Consider the following 25,690-nt stretch of genomic DNA (forward strand, 5'->3'; position numbering starts at 1 on the left):
ACAGTTTCTAATACACTTCAGGTGGTGTACACAGTATCTAATACAGTGTAGTGTGGTGTTGCAAAACAAAAAATACATCATGTCTGGAAGGCCCCCAAGGAGAGGCAGACGCTCACAGGCCACTAAAAGAGGGTGTAGTGCGACTATATAGAGCGACGTTGCAAACAACATTTTGAATGTTGTTTGCATATTCTATGGGGCCAAATCACGCCAAACTAGCACAAGACCCCTTCCAGAAGTTGCATCACAGCTGCGCTGCATTGATGTGAACGGGCACCATTGGAAGCAAAGTTATTTCCATTGTTTTTCGATTCAGTGCGAGATTGCATCAGTGTGACACATGTCCGTTGACACCTGCTGCACCATTGAGAGCAATGGATTTTCTGATCGGGTTTGCCTAAAAAAAAAAAAAAAAAAAAAAAAATGACGGGCAGACCAATCATGGAGGGGGCCTTAGGAGTAAATATGGGATCACATCATGACCACAAATCATTTCAAATACAAATTTATATGATAAAAAGATACACAAGATAGAATAAAAGATTTGGGACATTACAAAAATAATCATAATCATGTAACAGCACATTTTTGTTTTCCTTTATTCAATACATTTGAGAATATATATTATATATATATATATACACACTATATATATATATATATATATATATATATATATATATATATATATATATATATATATATATATACACACACACACTATATAAATGCTATACAATACCCTCAGGAAGTATTGGGTTAATTCACAGGTGTTTTATCAAATCCTTTTGGCAAACCCCACCCTGCTTTTACAGATGTGTGGATCCTATAGGAGGTCCCTGTGCAGCTGACTTTTCAGAAACAATCACTGGAGATGTTTTAGTTATATAGAGCCAAAAACAACAGCATGACTCATACATAACCAGTCATAGGGTCAGAAACTCAGAACAGTTCAGTGATGTGTTTATTTCATGTTATCATCACTGCGCACATATTATTCTGATCTGTAAATCTGGCAGATGTACATAAAGGTGGCCTTTACAAGGCATTCATAGGTCACGAAAAGAGACCTTTCTCTGTATTTACTTGGATATTAAACAGCCAATATGGACCATGATTGATCAGTGGTCTCATCTGTGGATCTGTTTGTTTCTTGTATGACCAGATCAATGTGTCTGTGCACAATAAAGGAAAATCCATTGGGCTGGGCATTATGATAGTGTAGCTCTAATGTCTGCTGATATGATAGTCTATATCACGGCTGTCCAACCTGTGGCCCAAAATGACTACGAATGCTCCCCAATACAAAATCATAAACTTACTTAAAACATTTTTTTTGTTTTTTTAAATGCTTTTACACTTAGCGACCCTAACCGGCCGAAGAAAAAAAAAATTGCTGTCCCGTCTTCACAATCACGCCTTATTCATGTCATCAGTTTCCAGCAGCACATTTGTGAGCAACTATTTTCAAGGATGAAGCACACAAAGGGCAAAATTAACTAGGGATGCACCACCGAAACATATCGGCCGAAAATGGCCCTTTCGGCAAAAAGCCGAAAGAGAATTCTTGCCGATACTGGCGCCGAAAATGGGGCGGGGCTCCGCCCCTGGTGCCGCCTATCGGGGGGCTTCCTATATCGTAGAAGAGAGGAGAGCCGCCGCCTGGTTGATTAGAGCACCGGGAACATCACAGCTTTCATTTCAACAGCTGTGTGTTCCCCGCTGCGCGCCGTCACATACAGCCCCTTCCCCTTGTACGGGCACTTTGATAGACAGATCACCCGTCCAATCCTGGGACGGGTGATCTGTCTATCAAAGTGCCCAGACAAGAGGGAGGGGCTGTATGTGACGGCGCGCAGTGGGGAACACACAGCTATTGAAATGAAAGCTGTGATGTTCCTGGCGCTGTAATCAAACAGGCGGCGGCTTTCCTCTCCCTTCACTGGCTGCACTACTGGGGACACAGGCTGCAATGGGGACACTGGCTGCACTACTGGGGACACTGGCTGCAATGGGGACACAGTCTGCACTACTGGGGACACAGGCTGCACTACTGGGGACACTGGCTGGCTGCATCTGACGGGCACTCGTGAGGCTGCATTGATCTCTTGTATCATGTCCGCAGTCTCTGACTCTCTGACCATGTCCCCAGTCTCTGACCATCTCCTGTACCATGTCCCCAGTCTCTGACCATCTCCTGTACCATGTCCCCAGTCTCTGACCATCTCCTGTACCATGTCCCCAGTCTCTGACCATCTCCTGTACCATGTATGCAGTCTCTAACCATCTCCTGTACCATTTCCCCAGTCTCTGACCATCTCCTGTACCATGTCATCAGTCTCTGACCATCTCCTGTACCATGTCCTCAGTCTCTGACCATCTCCTGTACCATGTATGCAGTCTCTAACCATCTCCTGTACCATTTCCCCAGTCTCTGACAATCTCCTATACCATGACTGCAGTTTCAGACGATCTCCTGTACCATCTCTGCAGTCTCTGATCATCTCCTGTATCATGTCTGCAGTCTCTGATCATCTCCTGTACCATCTCTGCAGTCTCTGATCATCTCCTGTACCATCTCTGCAGTCTCCGACCATCTCCTGTACCATGTCCCCAGTAGCTGTCCATCTCCTGTATAAAAATATTTTTAAAAAACAGTCACTTTCGGTATCGGTGTTGTTTCGGTATCAGTTTCGGTTTTCGGGATCAAGGAAGATTTATTTTCGGTATCGGTTTCGGCACCAAAAAACCCATTCGGTGCGTCCCTAAAATTAACCACTTGCTTACAGGGCACTTAAACCCCCTTCCTGCCCAGACCAATTTTCAGCTTTCAGTGCTCTCACTCTTTGAATGACAATTCCGCGGTCATGCAACACTGTACCCAAATGAAATTGTTATCATTTTTTTTTCACACAAACAAAATTATGAAAAAAGACCGAAAATTTCAACAAAAAAAAAAAAAACACAGTTTCATAGTTTGTTTTAAAATTTTTAAAACAGGTAATTTTTCTCATTCATTGATGGGTGCTGATGAGGCTGCACTGATAGGTGGCACTGATGGGTGCCACTGATGGGCACTGGTAGGTGACACCGATAGGCAGCACTGATCGGTGGCACTGATGGGCATTGATTGGCAGCACTGGTGGGCATTGATAGGTGACACTGTGGGTAGGTACTCATCGGTGGCAATGGTGGGCACAGATAAGGCAGCCATGGCTCTCTGTGTGAGGGACAGATGTCCCTCTGACAGAAGGCGGTGATTGGCTTTTTTTTACCGATCTTCTGTTTAGATCACATGCTCAGCTGTCATTGGCTGATAGCTGATCACGTGGTAAGGGCTGGGATCCCCTGTGCAGAGCCGCGCCGTACAGGGGGCCCACAGGGAGCACGCAGACAGCTCATGCACGGGAGGCTGTCATATGACAGCCTCCCAGCAATTAAGGTCCGCGTTGTAGCCGTCATTCAGGAGAAGGTTAAAACCAAAATATCTGATCAGCACTCTGAGAATTGCTACTACATCCATAACATCATATATTGATGTGCTAGTTTATCAAAAACCGTGACACATATTGCACAAGATTTATGTTTATTTTTATTACTTATGTTTTTTTACAAACTATTGGACACCCCTGGCCTATACAAAAGCATACCAATCCATATATAGATGGAGAGTAAAGTTTTAACTAACCTTTGAAAATGCTCCATCATTCATCTCCACTACTGATAAATTAATGAAAATCCTACCTCTCTCCTTCCTTGAGCAAGTATTAAACTAAGATTTTCCATCTACCCATTTACCTTCCTGCTTAGCAGAACATTTGCTTGTGTAATGACTGTAAAGATTTCAGCACCGCTTCCTCTCTGGCTGACCCATTCCAGCATATTTTACAATTTTGTTCCTCTGACAAAGGGTGGAAGCAGAGGATGATCCAAGCGTGAACAGATCAAGGGCAGATGCAAGCCTCAACTTTTGGATCCTTTTACAAATTCATCTTGGGACTACTACTGTAGTTTGGTATAAAATCTTCTTTAACAGGAAAGTCAATTATTTTCATAAGAGCAGATCTGTAGCTATAGAAACCCATGTTGGCTTTATGGGGCTTAGAGGCCCATTTGGGTCTGCAAATACCTGCCCTTCTCAAGCCACTACCCACTGTGAAAAAAAATTAAAGCTTGCTTCAAAAAGCAACAACTACTTTCTTTGCATTAATCCACCCAGACTGGCTTAGATCAGGCTAGTTGCCATGGAGGAGTATGGATGATCTGTACATGACACATCCAAAGTTGAACAGGCAAGCATGTGGATCGATCCTATGTGGATTTTTGAGTCATTTAAGCTGCTCTTCTTGGTAGGTATGTGCATAACCCAATTTTATAATTTTTAGACTGATCGGTGCTAATGGTGTAATAAGAAGCTGTTAAGTTACTATTGGAGTTACTGACCACCATGGTTTATTAGGTCTTATATTAACTTTTTTATGGTAAAAAAGGCTAATATTAGGTCTGCAATATAGGCCAACAGAGACCAGATTTAAAGGAGATTATTATTAGGTGTGCAATATAACCCTCATAACATGTAACATGCCAGGTGCCATATCAAAATGTAAAAAATGGGTTGGCAATTCAGGAGGCCTTTACATTTCTATAGAGGCATAGCCTATGAAAAATACAAAATTATATTTCTCTATACTTGTTGCAAGTCAGAGACCCAAAGTATACAAAAATTGTTTTTTGAATTTCTTAATCTGCATTTAAGACAGGTTCTTAGATCTGTAGTTCAATGGTATTTTGGCCCTCTTTTTCTAAGTTTAGGTAATTTTTGAAAAACTTTTCTTTTGTTTCCTATGAATTATCCAATCTGTTAGTGATTTTGAGGATGTTTTTGAAAGTCAGTTCCAGGGGCAAGGGGTTAAAAGGAGAAAGATCCAAAACATAAAACTTTGGAGTTCATTTATTTATATATTTATTTTCTGGAACCTGACTTCACATGAAAACTTGGGGGTACATTCAGCAGGAAAACCAAAGGGGTTCAGGGGAGCTGAGAGGAGTCATCTGTCTCTGTAAATTGTTGACTGTTGGTCTGTACAAACCAAAGGAGAGGTCTTCACACAAAACAAATGAATGTAAACTGCAAAAACACGTTCTTCCTTCCCAAAAGGACTGTATACTATGTAATATGGTTGGTGTAGAAAAAACAGTGCTGCACTATTAAAAAAATGTATATCGTCATAACGCAATTCTGTGCAGTAGAAATAATTGATAAAGATAAATGTGAACACATCAGCTCCACCTATGTTTTGTGAGGGGTATGTGCCTGTAAGCAGATTTAACATGGCTGGAGGACACAGGATTGGGAAGGACATAAACACCAGATGCTCCCTTCTGATTTGTGTTGTGGTAGGCAATTGGAAGCTCCTAGAACATAGTAAAGGGGGATCTCTTGTCAATATAGGGGTTTTTTTTTTTTTTTGCCAAGCATCTGACAGAAATCTGCACTAACTCTCTGTGTGAGATACACCTGTTCTTCCCTGAGAAGCCCTGTTCGGGGCGGGGGCTGGGGAGGGGGGGCCACTGGGAGACTGTGAGATGTGAGGAACTGAACTCTAACCCACTCCCAACATCCACGATCATCATCTTGCAATGTCCCCCACTTTTTGGTTCTGATATTTTCCCCCCTTTTTTTTTTTTTTCTTTCTTCTGATGTTCATTATAACTGGTTTTTAGGAGGGAACAGAAGGAAAGCAGCATATGTGTTGGGGATTAGACTTTCTAAGATATGACTGAGATTTGCTGAAACCTGAGGGAGAGCAGGTGACCTTAATAAGACCTTGGTAGGGTGCATACAGTAAAGCATGGATAGAAAACCAGCTCACAAGTTTATTATACTTTATAGTGTTTCATAGTTCAGGACACTAGTTGCCTTAACATATGTGGCGAGTTATATACGGTAATAAAAAACAGTTTATTATCATTTACTTCGATTGCATTGCGAATTCAGGCATCATATTTACAATTGCCGTGGGTGGGGGGAGGGGCCGTGGGGCTCGCTTCACGGCTCTATCTATCCGCTAACCCACCTAGGACTGCGCTCATAGTCCAGTAAACACTGGGGAGCGTAATAGCTGTGAACAGCTACATTAGCACTTACCTTTTCTAGTAGTCCTGCACTTTTGTGTAGATCTTTTATCCTCCTTTTTCCCCTCCCCCCCCCCCTTTTTTTTTTTTTTTTTTTTTTTTCCTTCTTTCTGGACTAATTTCACCAGTAGTCCGGACTTCTTCTCTTCCCTTCTTTTCCTCCCTCGTTACCTACCCTATTATATATTACCTATTTACCCACTCATAAATTCACGGACATGGACGAACTACATATAATCTCGCTAAATGCGAAGGGCTTAAATACATCAGAAAAAAGGAGGATGTTGCTCCATGATATGAGGCGCTTGAAGGCCGACATTGTCCTTCTACAGGAAACCCATTTTAGAAAAAATGCCCTCCCAATACTCAAAAACAGGTATTACCCCACGGTGTATCACTCTATGTATACCGAGTCGAAATCCAGAGGGGTTTCCATTCTAATCTCGGCTAAGATACCATGGTCTCTGACAGACATACAGACTGACAAAGACGGGCGCTATTTATTCTTAAAAGGGCAAATTGGAGAGGTGAAAGTGACTTTGGCAAACTTCTATGTTCCAAACACCTACCAAGACACATTTCTGACACGTCATCTAGACCGTCTCACACAATACGCAGAAGGGCAACTCATTATTGGAGGAGACTTTAATATCCCCCTGTCACCAACAGTGGACACCTCCTCTGGACTGTCCTCGACCTCACGGGAAATGCGAAAAAGAATTTCTACATCATTACACACTGCGCAACTGATCGACGTGTGGCGTCTTTTCCACCCCGGGGAGCGCGACTATACATTCTACTCGAGACCGCATCAGTCCTACTCGCGCATTGATTATTTCCTGATCCCTCATAGACAATTACAAGCAATAAAAGCCACCACAATTGAATCGATCACCTGGTCAGACCATGCCCCGATTACACTACGGTATGCACTGACAGACATATACAAAACACAGAGACCACCCTGGAGATTAAACGAAAGCCTATTTCAAGACCCTGAGGTCTTAACAGAGATAGTGCAGGAACTGAGGCAGTACTTCCCTTCTAACACCACTCCGGACAGCACACCAGGGGTGGTTTGGGAGGCACACAAAACTGTCATTAGGGGTATTCTTATTAAACATGGGTCCCGACTCAAACGACAGAGGACGGCTCAACTAAACTCATTGCTTCACAAACTACACACACTAGAGTTGAAACATAAACAGACATCGCCCGAGAGCGTTAACACAGAACTGGATCTTACTCGCAGGCAGATTACAGACCTCTTACATTTTAAGGCCAAAGCGGCTCTACAAATTAGCAGGAAGAAAATTTATGAGTCGGGAAACAAGTGCGGGAAATTATTAGCTCAGTCCCTTCGAACACAGAAACAGGCATCATATATACCACATATCACTTCCTCCGCAGGCCAGAAATTATCACTACCCCAAGAGATATCAAAGGAGTTTAGATCATTTTATGACTCTCTATATAATTTGGATAATCCGTCCGCACACTTAAATGAAACATTAGACTATTTAACTACAGCCCATATGGCAACTTTGGCGACCGAAGACCAAACCATACTAGAAGAGCCGAACACATTATCAGAACTCCAACTGGCCATAAGGAAAATGAAGACAGGGAAAGCTCCAGGGCCGGACGGGCTTACCATCGGATATTACAAAACCCTACTCCCCTCCTTAGGTAACCATATGGTCGATCTATTCAACGACCTCAGTACAGGAGGGAACCTACATAATTCGACATTACAAGCACAGATATCTGTGATACTGAAAAATGGGAAGGATTCTTCACATTGTGGGAGTTACCGCCCCATCTCTCTACTAAATACAGACTTAAAACTCTTCACTAAAATCATTGCCTCCAGACTACAACACCATCTTCCAAACCTAATCCATCTAGACCAAGTCGGCTTTGTCCCGACCAGAGAAGCTAGGGACAACACCATCAAAGTCCTCAACCTACTCCATCTAGCCAATAAAAACAACATACCGAGCATATTCTTGGGTACGGACGCCGAAAAGGCGTTCGACCGTGTGAACTGGCAATTCATGTTTGCTACTCTACAACATATAGGAGTTGGCAACAAAATGCTTAATTGGATTAGGGCAGCATACTCAAACCCGACGGCGAGAGTTAGAGCAAATGGTGTAATTTCAGAACCATTTTCGATCACTAACAGGACTAGGCAAGGTTGCCCACTCTCTTCATTACTGTTTGCATTATCCTTAGAGCCATTCCTTTGCCATATCCGTTCAAACCCAGACATCATGGGAATAGAAATTAACAACGCACAGTATAAAGTATCTGCGTATGCAGATGACATGTTATTCTCAATCACAAAACCAAACATCTCACTCCCCAATTTAATGCACGAATTTGCGATATACGGAAGACTTTCCAACCTAAAAATAAATTTCACCAAATCAGAGGCAATGGGTATAGGAGTCCTGCCTTCACAACTAGACAATCTCAAAGCCAATTTTAGCCTGAAGTGGACGAACACAGCATTGAAATACTTAGGAACATATATCCCACCAAAAATTGCCCAAACGTTCAAATTAAATTTCCCACCCCTTTTGAAAGAAGTCCAAAGATTACTTACCAACTGGGATAGCGGCCTCCACTCGTGGTTCGGCCGGTGTAACATACTCAAAATGACTATTCTGCCAAAGTTCCTCTATTTACTGCAAGCAGTCCCCATCCACATTCCCGCATCCTTCTTTAAACAAGTGAACACTGCATTTATAAAGTTCCTTTGGGCGGGGAAAAAACCCAGAATAAGCAAAAGAATATTATCATTTCCAAAACTGCAAGGAGGCATAGCGATGCCTGACATCAAAACCTACTATCACGCGGTGCACTTGAGCAGACTTATTGACTGGTGCAGGCATAGAGAGTCCAAACTCTGGACGCAGATTGAACAGGCACAAAGTAGCTTTCCCTTAAACAGAACACCTTGGTGTCATGCGGATTTGCCTTTTGACACTAGACGGCACCCATTGATTGGATGTACTATCAGCCTGTGCGCCCACCTATTCTCCCGAACCTCCCTGTCACATGTCAATTCATCGCTTCGGCCAATTCTAGGCAACCCGCGTTTTACGTCGGGAATGACCGACTTGAAATTCCACACCTTAAAGGAATTAGGCTTCCATCAAGCATCTCATTTCAGTACCGCGGGTCGTTGGAGAACATTAACAGAGCTTTCGGACTCGACAGGCCAATACAAACTAGACTTCTTTAGAGCTCTACAGCTACACCATTTTCTTAACACGATGACCCCACCTAACACTACCGACATGCCACTCACGACTCTGGAAGAGATATGTACAGAGACGGGAACAATTCTACACACACTATCTCTCATGTACAAACTGCTAATAACGCCTACAGAGGACTGCCGAAACACATACATTGACAAATGGGAGGAGGACTTAAATTGTCAATTTACCGACACGCAGAAACAACACATATTGACATTCACACACAAGTCATCAATCTGTGCCAAAATACAGGAGACCAATTATAAAATCCTCACACGTTGGTACAGAACCCCATCAGTTCTCAAAAAAATTTTCCCAACAACGTCAGATATATGCTGGCGCTGTACACAGGATAAAGGAACTTTGCTTCATATCTTTTGGTCCTGTCCACGAATCAAAGTTTTTTGGAGGGAGGTGCGTCGAATAATACAAAAATTCACCGACCGCAAAGTCCCAGACAATCCAGCTTACTTCCTCCTACATGTAACAGATACCCCGGCAAGAGTGTATAAAAAATCAGTAGTACGCCATTTGCTTGACGCAGCCAAAGCATGCATTCCACTCACTTGGAAATCAACACACCCGCCGCCTATAGACCTATGGTTTAGGAAAATAGAGGAAATAAACAGAATGGAGGATCTTATCCTAACACACCAGAATAGACAGGAAAGATATTCCAAGACATGGCAACTGTGGAATATATTCAAGTACTCAGAAGAAGGACAAGCCTTAGGGAGCACCCCCCACAACACGAGCACATAAGACACTTCCCGATGATAGGGAAGTGGTGTGCTGCCGAAGGTAGCAATAACACATAAACGGAGCTGTGCATGACCGTGAACCCCCCCCCTCACTTTTTCCCCTCCTTTTCTTATTACACTCTAACTACTACCCCCCCCCCCCCCCCACAAATTATTTTTTTTTTTTTTCCTTTATTATTTACCATGTTTCATGTTCTTAGGTTATTTAGAAAAAGAGTAGGAGACGTGTCCACGGAGCAGCAAAATCGCACGCTAACAATGTCAGATATGAGAATAATTCCCGTTAACCTACAAACATTCTCAGAGGACTGGAGAGGGAAGAAGTATATGAATACTAAACACAGGTTTAAATATTACAATACACACTAATAATTTACTATATGGTATCGTGTCATTACGGATCCAACAGAACTTTAAATATTATATGTTGTAATAATAGATCCCCAATGTATATATCATTGACATGTTGTATATATGTAATGTGTAATTGGGGTCCCTGTGGACTTGTTTCCTGGCATAAATAAACAATTTAAAAAAAATAAAAAAAAAAAGATAAATGTGAAGATAAATGAATATGCCAAAAAAGTCTCATAATAATAATCTCAGTGCAAACAAACAATGTGCAAATATAAAAGGGGATTTCATTTCAGGTGAACCATGCCACTTGCGTGCTCCTACACCTAATTTCACACAAGAGGCTGAACCCCCTGAATCAGAGAGGTCATAAAGCACCTAGGTTGATGTAACAAGGGCCGTCTTTAAGGCAGGGCATAAAGGGCAGCTGGCCTGGGCCCCATCGTTGTTGTGGGGCCCAAAGCAGCTGCCTCATACTTGCCAACTATCCCAGTTTAAATTCCCTTGTCCCTTAAAGTTTTAGTCTCATCCTGTGTCCCGATTTCTCAGTGTGAAGTTCTGCTACTAATACTGCCCAGCTCTGCCCTATTGCTGTGTACAGTTTACTCACCTGAAGACCCTGTGTTTATACGTAAATAACCTGCATTGATATGTAAATAAAGGCAGCATTCATATGTATAACATACCCCCCATCACTTGAGCTGAATGCTGCCCACTGGGGAAATAAAGGGGCATGCTTGAAAGTCCTGCCTACAACTGTGGTCATTAAGCCCAACATCCGCCTGTTCTGCAAAGGTAAGCAAATTGGAGGTGGAACTCTTTTTCAAAATAACATGGTGCCACAGCACACATCTCAGCAGATTTGTGAGGGTGTCATTAACAATTAATGGCACTGCTGTGTATCTGCTAAAGGGCAGCATGTTTCTGTGGTGTCAGGAAAGTGATTTTGCACGCGTTCCTCCCACACACAAATGTGAAAGTAGGCTAAATGTCTCAATTACATTGGTGGTCAGTGTAAATCCTCTCATTACATTGGGGCTTGGTGTACAATCCTTTCATTCACACTAGTGGCCAGTGTGAAGGTCCCCCTTACATTGGTGGTCAGTGTAAATCCCTCCTTACATTAGTGGTTACTGTGAATGCTCCTATTACATTAGTGGTCAGTGTAAACCCCCATTACACTGGTAGCAAGTGTAGGAACTCTATATTGTATAAACTCTTTATATTGGTAAAAAAAATTCCAAACTTGTATTTGTGGTCAGTTTCGAAACCTCCCTTACATTGGTAGTCCATGTAGAAACCCCCTTTAAATTGGCGGTGAGAGGTAACCCCCCCCCCCCCATTATATTGGTGGCCAGTCTAGAAATCCACCTTTATTGGTTGTTGATGTAAAATCCCCCATTACATTGTACGTTAAATTCTTCATTACATTGGTGATCAGTGTACATTTCTCTTTACATTGGTGGTAATTGCAGAATTGCCCTTACACTGATGGTCAGTGTAAAGCCCCCTTTACATAGCTGGTCAGTGTAAATCCCCTCTAAAATTGGTGGTTGGTATAAAAGTGTCACCTTACATTGGTGGTCAGTACAAATCTCTTCGACAATGGCTGTCAGTGTAAAACCCCCATTACATGGAGGTCATTGTATATTCCCCCTTACACTGGTGGTTGGTGTAAATGCTCCTATTACATTGGTGTCAGTGTAGAAATCCCTCTTTATATTGGTGGGTGACGTAAAATCCCACCTCACATGGTGGTCAGTGCAAATTCCCCCTCAAATTGGTGGTCAGTGTAAATTCCCAACTACTGTATATACTTGCCAAATTTCCAGCTTTGCTCTACTTGATTTAGAATTTGCCAGTGTACTGCCTCCTAACTAATCCCAATCCCCCACCACTGCCACTGATCCCATCAATCTCCCAGCATTGCCACTGATCATACACCCCCCTCCCCTGGCATTGCCACTGATGCTAGGAGTCCTAGGATCCCTAAGAGTTTTCTGTCTATTGATGGGTCCCCTCACCTCCCCAGTCCATGGTGTGCAGGCAGTAAGGAGATGATGTGCTGTAACCTTTAGCAACCAATCATTGACCAGTAATGATGTGCACTAACCTCTTGCAACCAATCATTGAGCAGTAAGGATATGCAGTGACCTCTAGCAACCAATCAGTGAGCAGTAACAATGTGCTGTAACCTCTAGCAACCAATTGGTGAGTGGTAAGGATGTCTAGTAACTTCTAGCAACCAGTGAGTAGTATTGATGTACAGTAATCTCTAGCAACCAATCAACAAGCAGAAGTCATGTGCTGTAATCTCTAGCAGCCAGTCAGTGAGAGGTAATGATACACTGCAACATCTGGCAACCGATCGCAATTGCTGCCTGATCTGATTCAGTAAACTGATTTTGAGTCTAGCCTCTCCCCACTAGACAACTTGGTCTCACAATTCACAGGATCATATAATAAGACATAAAAAAAATGCTCTACATCGCATAAAATCATACAAAAAATGTTATATAATAAAAAAAATACTCACATGTTAAAATCAACACAGTGCTTTGTATAGCAGAATACTCGAGAGTGTGTAAAAAACACTTTTTTGTCTGTTCGTACATGCATGGTGACCTTCAGTCCCAGAAGCCCATGATATCAGTTGTGACGAAACATGTACAGCAGTCTGACACTGTAAAGTCACCACGCACAAACAGACAAAGAAGCGGTACACACACACTTTAGCCACTTGCCGACCAGCCGCCACCACTATACTGCGGCAGGTCGGCACAATCCCGCGACCCGTCGTAGCTGTACGGCGGCTCCTTTAAGTGGGATAGCAGGCGCGCGCCCGCTGTACTGCGGGGGTGCCGATGAACGTGGCCGGCGGTTGCGATGACCAATTTTCAGCTTGCAGCGCTCTCACACATTGAATGACAATTGCGTTGTCATGCAACACTGTGCCCATATGAAATTTTTAGCATTTTGTTCACACAAATAGAGCTTTCTTTTGGTGGTATTTAATCACCACTGGGGTTTTTATTTTTTTCTAAACAAAAAAAGACAGAGAAGTTTGAAAAAACAATGTTTTTCATATTTTGTCATTTTTCTCCTTCACTGACGTTCGTTGATGAGGTGGCACTGATGGGCACAGACAGGTTGCAATGAAGGGCATTGATGCAGCACTGGTGGACACTGATCAGGAGGCACTGATAAATGGCACTGATGGGCACTGGTAGGCAGCACTGATGATTTGGCACTGATAGGTGGCACTGGTGGGCGCTGATAGATGTCAATGATTAGCAGCAACAGAACAGTAACAGAAGCCACGGCTTTCTTTTCCTTCACACTGACAGCGTTAAGGAAAAACAAAAACCGATAACCGCTATTTGTTTATTTCCGTGATTAGCTGTCATTGGCTGATAGCTGATCACATGGTAAAAAACCTGTTGTGATTGGCCTTTTACACGATTTATGATCAGCCGGGTCTCATGGACTTGGCAAACCCAGAGCGCACAGACTTGGTGATCACAGAGCACGAGAATAGGAGGATATCCATGTACTCCCTCCCGGCAATTTTAGCCCGTGCTGTAGCCGTCTTTCTGCTATAGCACGGGCAGCAAGTGGTTAATATGGTCGGTGACAAAAGGGGAAGAGACATTAGCGAAGGAGACATTTCCATGTGCCTAGGCCAGCAGGAATGCTAAACATAGCCTTGTATTTGGTGCAATTAATGGGTACCAAATCTATATAATAAAGGTCATACTAAGGCTGGCCATACATTATACAATTTTCCTTTAGATTTACCAAAACCATACAGTATAATATAAGGTCAAACCCAAACACTTTCAATTTGTATGCAATCAAGTAGGCCCTTGCGCTACATAGTTGAAGGTAAATCTAAAGGAAATTGAATAAGAAAATTGTATAATGTATATCCAGCCTTACATACGGTAGTGGAAAAAACAGAAACAAGTCCATCTAGTTGAAGAGTACATTAGATAACAATTGATTTGGCTTCAACTTCATGAAAATGAATGATCACTCCTGACAAATGGCACCCAAATCAATATTTTCTGTGATGTTCCGAAAAAATCACTTTCACGCAAACCAGTGGACCAAAAATTCAATTTCTTTTTTGTTTGCTTTTTTAAACAAATCTGCTTTGTTAGAAATAAACTAATCCACATTTTTCCCATACCACATTATGAAAAAGATAGTTCTGAGAAACAAATAGGGCAGTTTGCACATCATTTTACACTGTACTCTACCATTGTACAGAATGTGCAGTACTTATTAACTGGATCTAATCTGTGCCAGGAAGATCTGCGGCAAATCCGTCCTTTAGGGATTACGTTTTGTGCTCACATCCAACTGTGCCAATATATCCTACAAATCAGCTTCTACCTCCCAAATGTAACTTTTTTTTTTTTTTTTTCCTGTACAAACACATCTGCTAATAATCACAGACAAAAAGATCCAGCTTTACAACATGTTTCCAATGCCTGCATGCAAAATAATGAATACCAAACATTAATGAACGTAAACTCATGGATGTTTTAATAGACATTCCCTAAAAGCATGTAATAAATAGCTCATCCATCCCAAACCTGCTTTTCCTTTCTGCATGTGCCCAAAATATGTCCCCACCCAAGATTTTTTTTGCCCAGCCCTTCCTAAACTGAGTGTTCCACAGATTTGCTCTTCCTTTGCTTCATACTAAATCTATTCACTTCCGAGTAAGCCAGAGCAGTGCTTCTCAACTCCAGACCTCAAGGTGCCCCAACAGGTCATGTTTTCAGAATTTCCCTCAGATGAAACAGATGTGTTAATTACTAAGGCAGTGAAACTGATCAAATCACTTGTGCAAAATAATAGAAGGCCTGAAAACATGACCTGTTGGGGCGACTTGAGGACTGGAGTTGAGAAACACTGAGCCAGACCATGTAGAGCAGGGGAAACTACAAGTCCCATCATGCCTCTGCCTGTGGGAGTCATGCTTGTAACTGTCAGCCTAGCAATGCCTCATGGGACTTGTAGTTTCGCAACAGCTGCAGGGCCGCCAGTTTGAGATCCCTGATGTAGAGTAATGCAATACTCTCTAAAAGTTCCACTCTTCTGTTCAAGTGTCTAAACCTTCCTTAAAGCAGGAATAAACCCAAAAGCAAACATTTATTATATTATTTCAGCTTACCAATTCTTAATGGCTGCATTCATTTTCTTTATAAGGAGATCTCGCTTTGATTTCATTTGGTGATCCAGCCAGTAAGTCTGTTGTTTACAATGATCAGCTTTTATTTATGGAAAATCTTTATCCCAAAAGAAAAATAAATTGTTGCTATAACTTCTTTTTTAAGGGTTACTAAATCTGCAATAGTAAAATCAGTCTGTATATGTAGTAAAACATGGTTGTTATACTCATTGTGAAACCTAAGGGGGTTAATCCTCTTCTTTGTGTAAAAAGGCTGTTTGATCCTGTCTTCTCTGATCCTCTCCTCCTTTTACTGTCCCCAAACCATCTTCCGATAATACAGAGCCTCAGAGGCACTCTGCACATGCTCAGTTAGGTGTGTGGTGTCATGCAGCCTCATAGGACAGTCAGAGAATGAAAACTCCTCCTACAAGCTTTAATCAGACACTAATAGAAGTCATAAGACTGCTATATACTGCTGATGGGAAAGGGTATTTAGCAGTTTATATTTGTTAAAATAATTGCATTTCCATGTTCTGTGTACTGTGGGAGACCAGATATAGTGAATGCAAGGTCCTGGGTTTAGTAACACTAAGACCCCTTTCACACTGGGGCGGTTTGCAGGCGTTATTGCGCTAAAAATAGCGCCTGCAAACTGCCCCTAAACAGCCTCCGCTGTTTGTTCAGTGTGAAAGCCCGAGGGCTTTCACACTGAAGCGGTGCGCTGGCAGGAGAAGAAAAAATCTCCCATCAGCCGCTTCTTTGGAGCAGTGAAGGAGCGGTGTATTCACCGCTCCTAAACCGCTCCTGCCCATCGAAATCAATGGGACAGCGCAGCTATAGCCGCGCTATACGAGGGGTTAAAACCGCACCGCTAGCGGCCGAATACCGCGGTAAAACAGCGCTAAATATAGCGCTGTTTTACCGCCGACGCCCCCTACCGCCCCAGTGTGAAAGGGGCCTAAGTGTGAGCTGGAGTTCAGGTTTGTTAGTGTATTTGCTAGTACATTAAGACCCCTTTCACACTGGGGAGCTTTTCAGACATTTTAGCGCTAAAAATAGTGCCTGTAAAGTACCTGAGAAGCGCCTCTCTAGGATGGGAAAAAAAGGTCCTGCAAGCAGCATCTTTGGGGCAGTGCGGGAGCAGTATAGACACCGCTCCTAAACCACCCCTGCCACTGCCTTGAAAACAATGGGCAGCCCTGCTGAAGCACCTGCAAAGCGCTTAGGCAGTGGCACTTTTCGGGCACTTTTAACCCTTTCCTCGGCCACTAACGGGGATTAAAAGCGCCGCTATAACAGCGGTAAAACGCCGCTACAACTAGCAGCGCTTTACTGCTAATGCCCCCAGGCCCCTGTGTGGAAGTAGTCTAAACACTCCTCTCCCCCCAGAATAACAATGTTGCTGTCCAAAGGTGCCCACTGTGCTACTTCATCCTGAGTGGAGCTACTCTTATACAGGTGTGTTACTGGCCAGATGACCATGTGAAAACAGAGGGGAAAAAAGCCTAAAAAGAGAAAACAAATGCAGCCACCACATCTAATGATCAGTAAGCTGCAATATATTACATTTTTTGGTCTTTGGTTTAATACCGCTTTAAACCAGCAAAAACCATAACATTTTTAAAAATGTTGGTCCACCCCAGGCTGATATGTCAGTTTATACCTACTGATGGAGAGTAAAGCCACCAGGCTAATGGTTATATCTCTTGGGGACTCTTTTTTTATATAATGTATTATAAAAAATAGCAATATAATTTGGCTATTATCACCTATTATGATGGCATCCATTAGTTCAAAAAGAAAGGGAGACCAGCTGGAAAAAAAAGATAAAGTAGCAGGGTAGGGGAAAACTTCAGGAAGGGAGGGCAAAGAGGGGGGGTAGAGTAGCACTTTATAGATAAGCTCAGGATAGGGTTGAGGAGTTCTCATTCATGCAATCAAGTTTGCAGCTTAAAATTCACATTTCACTCGCATAAGTGTGTGTTTGACCCTCACGAAGGAAATCATCCAGAGCATCTGACATTGTTGGAACCTGTAGAATGTAGATTAATGGAAAGAGGTGATGTTTTAATTTGTTTATTGATTGATTTACAATTTATCTATTTTTTTTTTTTTTCATTTTTATACGGGGTCTGGGAGAGGTCTAGCCTCCCTGTGCAACGCTAGAGCAGTAGATCATTTAAAACCGTAATCTATTGCTCATTATCAGCAAGCAATACATAACTATTGCAAAGAGCTGTTGCTGCAGAGGTAGACGGGTCAGAAGTGGATGGGGCCTGCCCCATCTAAAATGTGCATGCTGGAGTGACACTATAGGAGGTGACATTACAGAGCTTACCTTATCAACACAATATCAAATCTTTGTGTTGCACTGTGCTGCCATGGAGCGCACTATATCAGGTTAACAAGTCCATGAGGGTAAATCTTCAACATCAATAAAACTAAAAATGATTTTTTTCCCCCATGTTTGTAGAATAGGGGAGGGCTACAACCTTTATCAGCTTTTTATTTTTGTCTGTGTTGCTGCTGGAATTTTTTCTTTACTTTCTGTGTGGTGAAACCATTGCCTCCAGGATAGTATGTGAGAGAAATACACTGCTAACACTACCCCACAACGCCGGAAAAAAAACTTGACAGGTGTTCTAATTGCAACAACGATACATAAAACTAAAGCTAAAATATTTTTTTTTTTACTCACAATAAAATACTTTAGTTTGGAGTTCATTCAGGGACGCAAGGTATGGGGGCTGGGCTCTGGGCTTTTGTTTTTTTTTTTTTTGTTTTTTCTTGTGGGTGGGTTGGGGGTATTTTCTCTCTCTTGGTACACCAATATGAACCATGCATGTGCAATGTTATATTGTGTTTAAAAATTTATTTTGTGTATCGTGATGTATTAATTTTTGCTTGTTTTTTCTTTCTACGCCTAAGGTTATGCACAATTTGCTGTTTTTAACATGTATTTATTGAATGCCTCCGTCCTTTTCCTGATGAAGTCGTTCCGGCGAAACATGTCGAAACTTCAGGACGTAGGAACTATATATATGTAACTTCAGTTCTCTCATTAGGTCAGGGTTGAGATAGGCGTGCATACCCAGGACTATGAATGTAACTGTAGTCATATTTTTATCATTTTTGTATGTTTTTTGAATAAATGACTTACGGTATATATTTTTATACTAATCAATTGTCTTGCCTTCAATATGAAGTACCCTTAAAATCCCATTCTCAATAAATTTCTTGCTCACTAACTTTAGGGATGTTGATACGTTTGTATATTATGTTTTTCCTTTGGTGCTGACCTCTTTCCACAAATTTCTAGACTAATAACACATTCCTCTATGTTAGTAGTAATGGTGCCAAATGGTTCTAATAAACTGAGGAGCTCCTGATGCTTGGACAACATGGCCTACTCATATAATGAAGCTATGGAAGAAGAAAGTGATCTGCAGTTTACCAACACAGTGGTCGATTTACTAAAACTGGAGAGTGCAAAATCAGTTGCAGCTCTGCATAGAAAGCAAAGAGCTTCCAGGCTGTTTTATCATAGCCTAAATGAATAAGCTGAAGTTAGAAGCTGATGTGCTACCATGCACAGCTGCACAAGATTTTGCACTCTCCCGTTTTAGTAAATCAACCCCACAGTGCACAAAAAACTGGAAAACACCACAAAGCAGAGTCCAGTGCCTGAAGGTCACATACAGGAAGGCCCCGCCTATTGTGCAGTCCAGCATGGTCTGGGTACAGGCTCTAGAGACATTATTGAGGGTACGTGATGCACAGAAACTATCTTGAGCAGCATGCGGATGAATTCATGAGATTCATACACCTGTGCGAAGGGCCATCTTCACCCATGCAGGATGCACAAGGAATCCATGCACCCCAATGCAAGCAGCCTGTTCAAATCAATGATGGTTGGCAGATGCATTGATCTCCAAGCACATCACCAACCATACATCTTTGTGTGACCAATGCACAGATCAGAAACCAGTCTGCATTCTGATCCCTGCATCTGTCGCTGTGGATGTCCATTGGGGGATGCACTTGGAGATCCCTGCAGCTGCCCGCCTGTCATTGATCTGAATGGGCTGCCTGAATGCGGCTGCAAGGAACATATAAGCATCCCACACAGGAGAAGATGGCTTTCGCATGGGTATATATACACATTGGTATACTCATACAAATTAGGCCAGAGAGAGAGAAAGTGGGAGTGAGAGGGGAATGGGTCATTGCTCCGACTAGCACAAATACAGCTACCAAGATTTGTAAAACAGTTTTATTTTTATACAACAAAAAACTGCAAAACTTAAAAAGAAGCCTTAAAGTGTTACTAAACCCAGTAATATGAAAATAGTTCCTCTGCCCCCCCAACAGTGCCCACAGCTTATAAATCTTTTTACATTAAAATACTGCCACCATATACCTTTTTTTGCTGATATGTATACCAAGGTCACATGATAAACTGCACAGTTTGTCCAGTGCTGAGTTTCCAGATAGGAGATTTCCACTACAGCCTGTATACATGCTCACATGTGTGATGTCACTATCATGTGACCTAGACAGTTAAACTGAAACAGGAAATGTTCTCCTCCAGCAATAGAGACTAAACTGAGCATGTGCAGGATGGCAACCCTCACTGTATTATATGGCCTTGGCAAGATAGACAGTGCAGGAGGGAAGAGATTTGTCCATATAGTGTCAAAGAGCCTTTTTACAGAATGAAGAGGATTAAAGTGGTGTTCCGGCCGAAATGATAATTTTTAAATAAAAATACCCCTATAATACACAAGCTTAATGTATTCTAGTAAAGTTAGTCTGTAAACTAAGGTCTGTTTTGTTAGTTTATAGGAGTAGTTTGTTATTTTATAAACTTACAGCAGGCCGTGGCCATCTTAAGTCTGGGCATCTGAAGCCAGACTGCATTTCTTCCTAGATCTCATCCTTGCAGATCTCGCACATGCTCAGTGCAGCACAAGCAGTGTAATAGGATTCAGGTCAGGTTTCCATAGCAACGGCAGTTTCAGAGGAAGTTGCCGCCCCTTCCCAGAAGGCATTGCAAACAGGAAATGATGCGATGGGCCGCGGCCAGGAAGGAGGAAGTGAAAATGAATACAGCAGATATACAGTAAGTGCTGAGAAAAAAAATAAAAAAATATCCAATTCGTTTACAGTGCACAGTTTAGTGAGGGATGCTGAAGAGTTTTAAAAGTGGGTGGAACTCCACTTTAACCCCTTAAGATCCACAGTGAGTATAACAAGCATGCTATTCTGCATATACAGACAGATTTTACTGTTGTGGGTTTAGTAACACTTTAATCACATAACGACCTTGTAGGAATGTAAACAGACAGATCTCTGTTCTGTCAGGAGACAGATCTGCTGCTCCTAAAGATAAGGAACAGCAATCCTCCTCCAGGCAGTCCCATCCCCCCACAGTTAGAACACACATGAGGGAACACATTTAACCCTTCGATCGCCCCCTAGTGTTAACCCATTCCCTGTCAGTGACATTTTTACAGTAATCAGTGGCTATTTTTAGCTCTGATCACTGTATAAATGTGAATGGTCCCAAAAAGTGTCAAAAGTGTCCAATCTGTCTGCCGCAATGTTGCAGTCCCGCTAAAAATTGCTGATTGCTGCCATTACAAGTGAAAAAAGAAAATAATAATAAAAATGCCATAAATGCCTCTAGACGCTATAACTTTTGTGCAAACCAATCAATATATGCGTATTGTGATTTTTTTTTAACCAAAAATATGTAGAGAAATATATATTGGCCTAAACTCATGAAGAAATTTGTTTTTTGTTTTTCTTTTAAATTGGGATATTTATTATAGCAAAAAATATTGTGTTTTTTTCAAAATTTACGCTATTTTTTTGTTTATAGCGCAAAAAATAAAAACCGCAGAGGTGATCAAATACCACTAAAAGAAAGCTCTATTTGTGGGGAAAAAAAGATATAAATTTGTTTGGGTACAGCGTTGCACGAACACGCAATTGTCAGTTAAAGCGACGCAGTGCCGTATCGCAAAAAATGGCCTGGTCATTAAGGGGGCAAATCCTTCCGGTCCTTAAGTGGTTACGATCCACATGCTGACCGGCTAAAATAAAAAATCCTACGCAAGATTTCATGTTTAACTGACAAATATATAGTATACATTTTTTTTATTTGATTTCTGGTTCTAGGAAAATACTTACAAAACCACTACACATTTCCTTTAAAGCAAAAAAGCTACATGACATTTCATTTCTCTAACCCTACTACTGCCACCACCGTATTTAGTACAGTGGTGGCGGTGGGGGGGAATTACACACACTCCCAACAGGTGCCGCCCCTGGGAGTGTGTGTGCAAGTCTGACAAGCCAACCTGCTTCCACACATCCCATATGGATCGGTTCCACCCTCCCCCCCCACGTGCATGTCCCCACCATATCTTCCGGGCTCCGCGTGCCCATTAGCACCCCTGGAACCAGCATGGTAAGTGTTTCCAGGTAGAGGGGAGGAAAATCAGCAAACAACTGTTCGCTAATTTTCCCCTTTCCTGCTAATGACCTGGGGGGAGACGTGTCTCTACATCACTTCCGGGTCCTGATGTAAGTTGGCCAGGGAAGAAGCCAAGGGAGTGCTATCTGCAAGCCATTAGCATCACTGGAGGACAGGTGAGACATTAGGGTTTTTTAGACCACTGATGTCTCAATAAAGAGAACCTGTCACCAAAACATTCATCATGTAGGACCCAGGGGAAGATGTGATATGTCTGGGTAGATACCTGACAACTTGTTACCCTTGGTGGCCATTTCCTTTCTTTGAATGAAAGTTTGGTTGCTGTAAAAAGGAGATATAATTCAAGCTGTGCTGTTCCTACTTACAGAAACTAGGACATTCTGATTCTGGAATATCACGTCTGTATTTATTAACATTAGAGAACTAAAACCCTGAAATGACTACTGAAGCAGAAGTACTAATCAAACACATACTGTTCTAATCTAATATTAATGACAGACTTCTTTGTCCTGTTACTAGCAATAAAAATACATGAATAAAACATTTAGCTTTGAGAGCATTGTCTAGGACCGAGAAATGCATCCTGGGAGGATGTTACAAGCTTCCTCATACTTGGAGGTACTAGGTATGTGTGATGGCGCCTGAAGAGGAACAGATCAGTGGGGCAATAATGCAGGAGCGAACTGAGGCTTAGGGGTCCAGAGGGGGATTTCAGATCTGGGGCTCTTTTGCCAACCTATCAAAGTTTTAAACACAACACAACTACAGTCTTAATCCAATTCTTTATTAATGATGCCACAGCTGGGATAAGCAAATAATGTCTAAATACAATGGACAAGAGGCATGTGCATTCTTCCTTAGTGTGCTTTATGGCTTTCGTCCAGATATGCAGTAATCCAGCATGAAACATTGCCTTGTGCAGGGGTTTCTGGTAATAAAGACTGGTCACTACTGCTCTCGCTCTCTCCTTGTGCAAGGTTACTGGTCTTGCAGCTACCCACTCCTGCAATTTTCTGCAAGCACCCTGTAGTGGGTAATGCCCGCTGCATCCCTCCCACTGCTCTTATTTTTTAACAGGCCACGTACAGCACACGATGAAGTCATATCTACTTTTAGAAGATTGTAACTAACTTTGTGCACATAAACAAAATTTATATCCTTTAAGGCTAATCAGGAATATAGTTAAATGAAAGTTATTGTGCCACGAGTTCAGTTTTTGCAGAAAAGATTTGTAATTGGCATTGTATTTTATAACATTATCATGCAAATGTGTTTAGACACATGATTTTGTTGGATTTTTACTTAGTTTTGCTCAGTGAAAACATTCATGATGTATGTAACAACAATGAAACACATGACTTAAAAACTACACACATTAATTGGTTAAGCAATCGTTGCCAAGTATGATGAGGACGATGACAAATGGTACATAGCTGAAAACGTTAAATTACACAGTCCTCAAAATGTTGATATTAGTCATGTCTTATTTAGAACACAACTGTACAACTTTACTCAGACAAATGATCTCATCTGATAAATAAAATTTTACACAGTAACTTGTCAAGTGTTGTTAAGTAAGTGGAGGATGACCAGTAATTATGCAAGCAAGTGTCGATAGGTATTATGAGGATGATGCCCAATGGTATAGAGCTCATTTCCTTGTATTATCCAGTCCTTAGGATGTTGATATTCATTTTATAGACTAACAATGGTTAGTGAGCTATTGTGCTCTTCAGCTGTACCCACAACATTTTCAGCTAAAATTTCAACCTTTAACCTCTTTCAAATATCCTTAGAATGTATTTATTACCAGCTTTGTTACTGTTCATGTTGCTGGAAATGCCGACATATTGCAGGACTATCCTATGCCTCTAAGGGGAGAGTTCTATGGAATTGTGATGATTGCCTGGATTTTGAATTCAGCTTTAAAGAAGCATTATTTTTTTTTATGAAAAACATGAAGACCTAATTCATTTTTTTTACAATTTTTTACTTTAAAAATACTCTTTCACATGACACTTGAGTGCATGCAAGAGCAAACATTTCTTGATAAACTGTAAAAAAAAAATTGTTTATGTAGCAGACTGCAAGTTATGGTGACTCAAAATATCACAGCAACAAGTAAGAAATCTTCTACATGCTAAACATTTCCCATCCTCAAGTTTTTTATTCTCAGCTTCACCATCAATGAGATTTTGAGGAGGGCTTGGTCCTTTTTTTTTAACCTTTCCAGTGGGTGGCATGTTACTTAGTTTCATTTTTTGAGAATGTTTCTTCCAGTCTGGTTGGCTCCTGATGAAGACCTACATAGAAAACATATTGAAAAAGAGTCAAGTGGGTTAGAATAGGTTTCATCCTCTGAAAATTCTCCAGGCATTTCTTCTCCTGGAGAGCTTCTTCTCAGGTAAGTGCCTTTCAATTGCAGTATTAACCAAATGCTCCAGAAGGGCACTTTGAGATAATTGATTCCTCCATTGTAGTTAGGTTTAAAAGTGTATCCCTGAGCAAAATTTGGTGTTTGGCATCTCATCACCAGGTCACTGAAAAAACTTGACATTGCAGATTGTACAGTGTTGGAAATGGTAGATTGTTTTTGCAGGTGTACTTTTTACTGACCAGCAGCTGATCCCACTTTAACTTCAGTGCTTTTTTGTAATTTTTTTTTGTACTTTTGGTGTTTAATTTTCTGACTGGATGATTTTCATTTAGAAGAAGGTGTAAGCACAACCTATTAACATCGCATAAAATACTGTTAATTGAAATGCCTCTGCAGCATGTATTTGTACAAGTGTAGTAAACATTTTTGGGAAATATTGGTACCTACCTTAGACTAGGCCTTAAGACTGTTAGATGGAGAAGGCCTTTTCTCTGTATTGTGTTCAGCTTGCCGCCTGTTGACCGCACTAGTAGTGGCAATCAGCCTTTTAGGAAGAAAAAAATAAAAACATTTTAACATAAGTAGATGTAGAGGTGTGGACAAAGTTTGGCTTCCATTTAAGAAAAAATGCTATGCTTACCTCTCTGTGTTATACATTTATTGGCAATTGCTGGCCTAGTGATGGCATCAGGAATGGGACACCACTGCTGGAGGAAATCCCTGTGGTGCATTTTACTTGGTATATGTTGTTTGCTCAGCAATGCTGCTTCAGAACATTGCTGTGTTACATCTTATTTGTTCAGTGCTGATTTGGGGATATCTCCAGAATAGACCAGTTCTGCTAGGCTGGCTAGAGGATAGCATTATGTTGAGGTTGTAATACCTAGGGGGGGCAAAATTACATTACATTACATTCGATACAAGATTTACATACATAAAAAAGATCAAAGTGCAGTTAAATTATTGAACTTTAGTCAAATTAACATGTAAATTTGCAAATGTTAGTTTTAATTCTTTAGAGATTTGCACTCCCTGTGGCTCCATTGGGCCTGTGCTTATAAATAACATTCAGTCACCAATGGGAGCTCTTAGTTCCTTCCCACA

The 25,690-nt window shown here is 41.5% G+C and overlaps 1 protein-coding gene across 1 annotated transcript in view; it reads right to left on the minus strand.

The window, feature by feature from the left end:
- Positions 1-25,402, minus strand: part of TSPAN5 (tetraspanin 5) — a 198,890-nt gene extending 173,488 nt beyond the window's left edge. Inside the window, exons 1-2 of the mRNA XM_073601239.1 lie at positions 25,227-25,402; positions 25,034-25,130 (exon numbers count right to left, since the gene is read on the minus strand). The gene's annotated coding sequence lies outside the window, so the exon portion shown is untranslated. The remainder of the gene's footprint in view (positions 1-25,033; positions 25,131-25,226) is intronic.
- Positions 25,403-25,690: the final 288 nt, after the last annotated feature.

This window comes from Aquarana catesbeiana, linkage group LG01 (genome assembly GCF_042186555.1).
Source record: "Aquarana catesbeiana isolate 2022-GZ linkage group LG01, ASM4218655v1, whole genome shotgun sequence".
Taxonomy (NCBI): domain Eukaryota; kingdom Metazoa; phylum Chordata; class Amphibia; order Anura; family Ranidae; genus Aquarana; species Aquarana catesbeiana.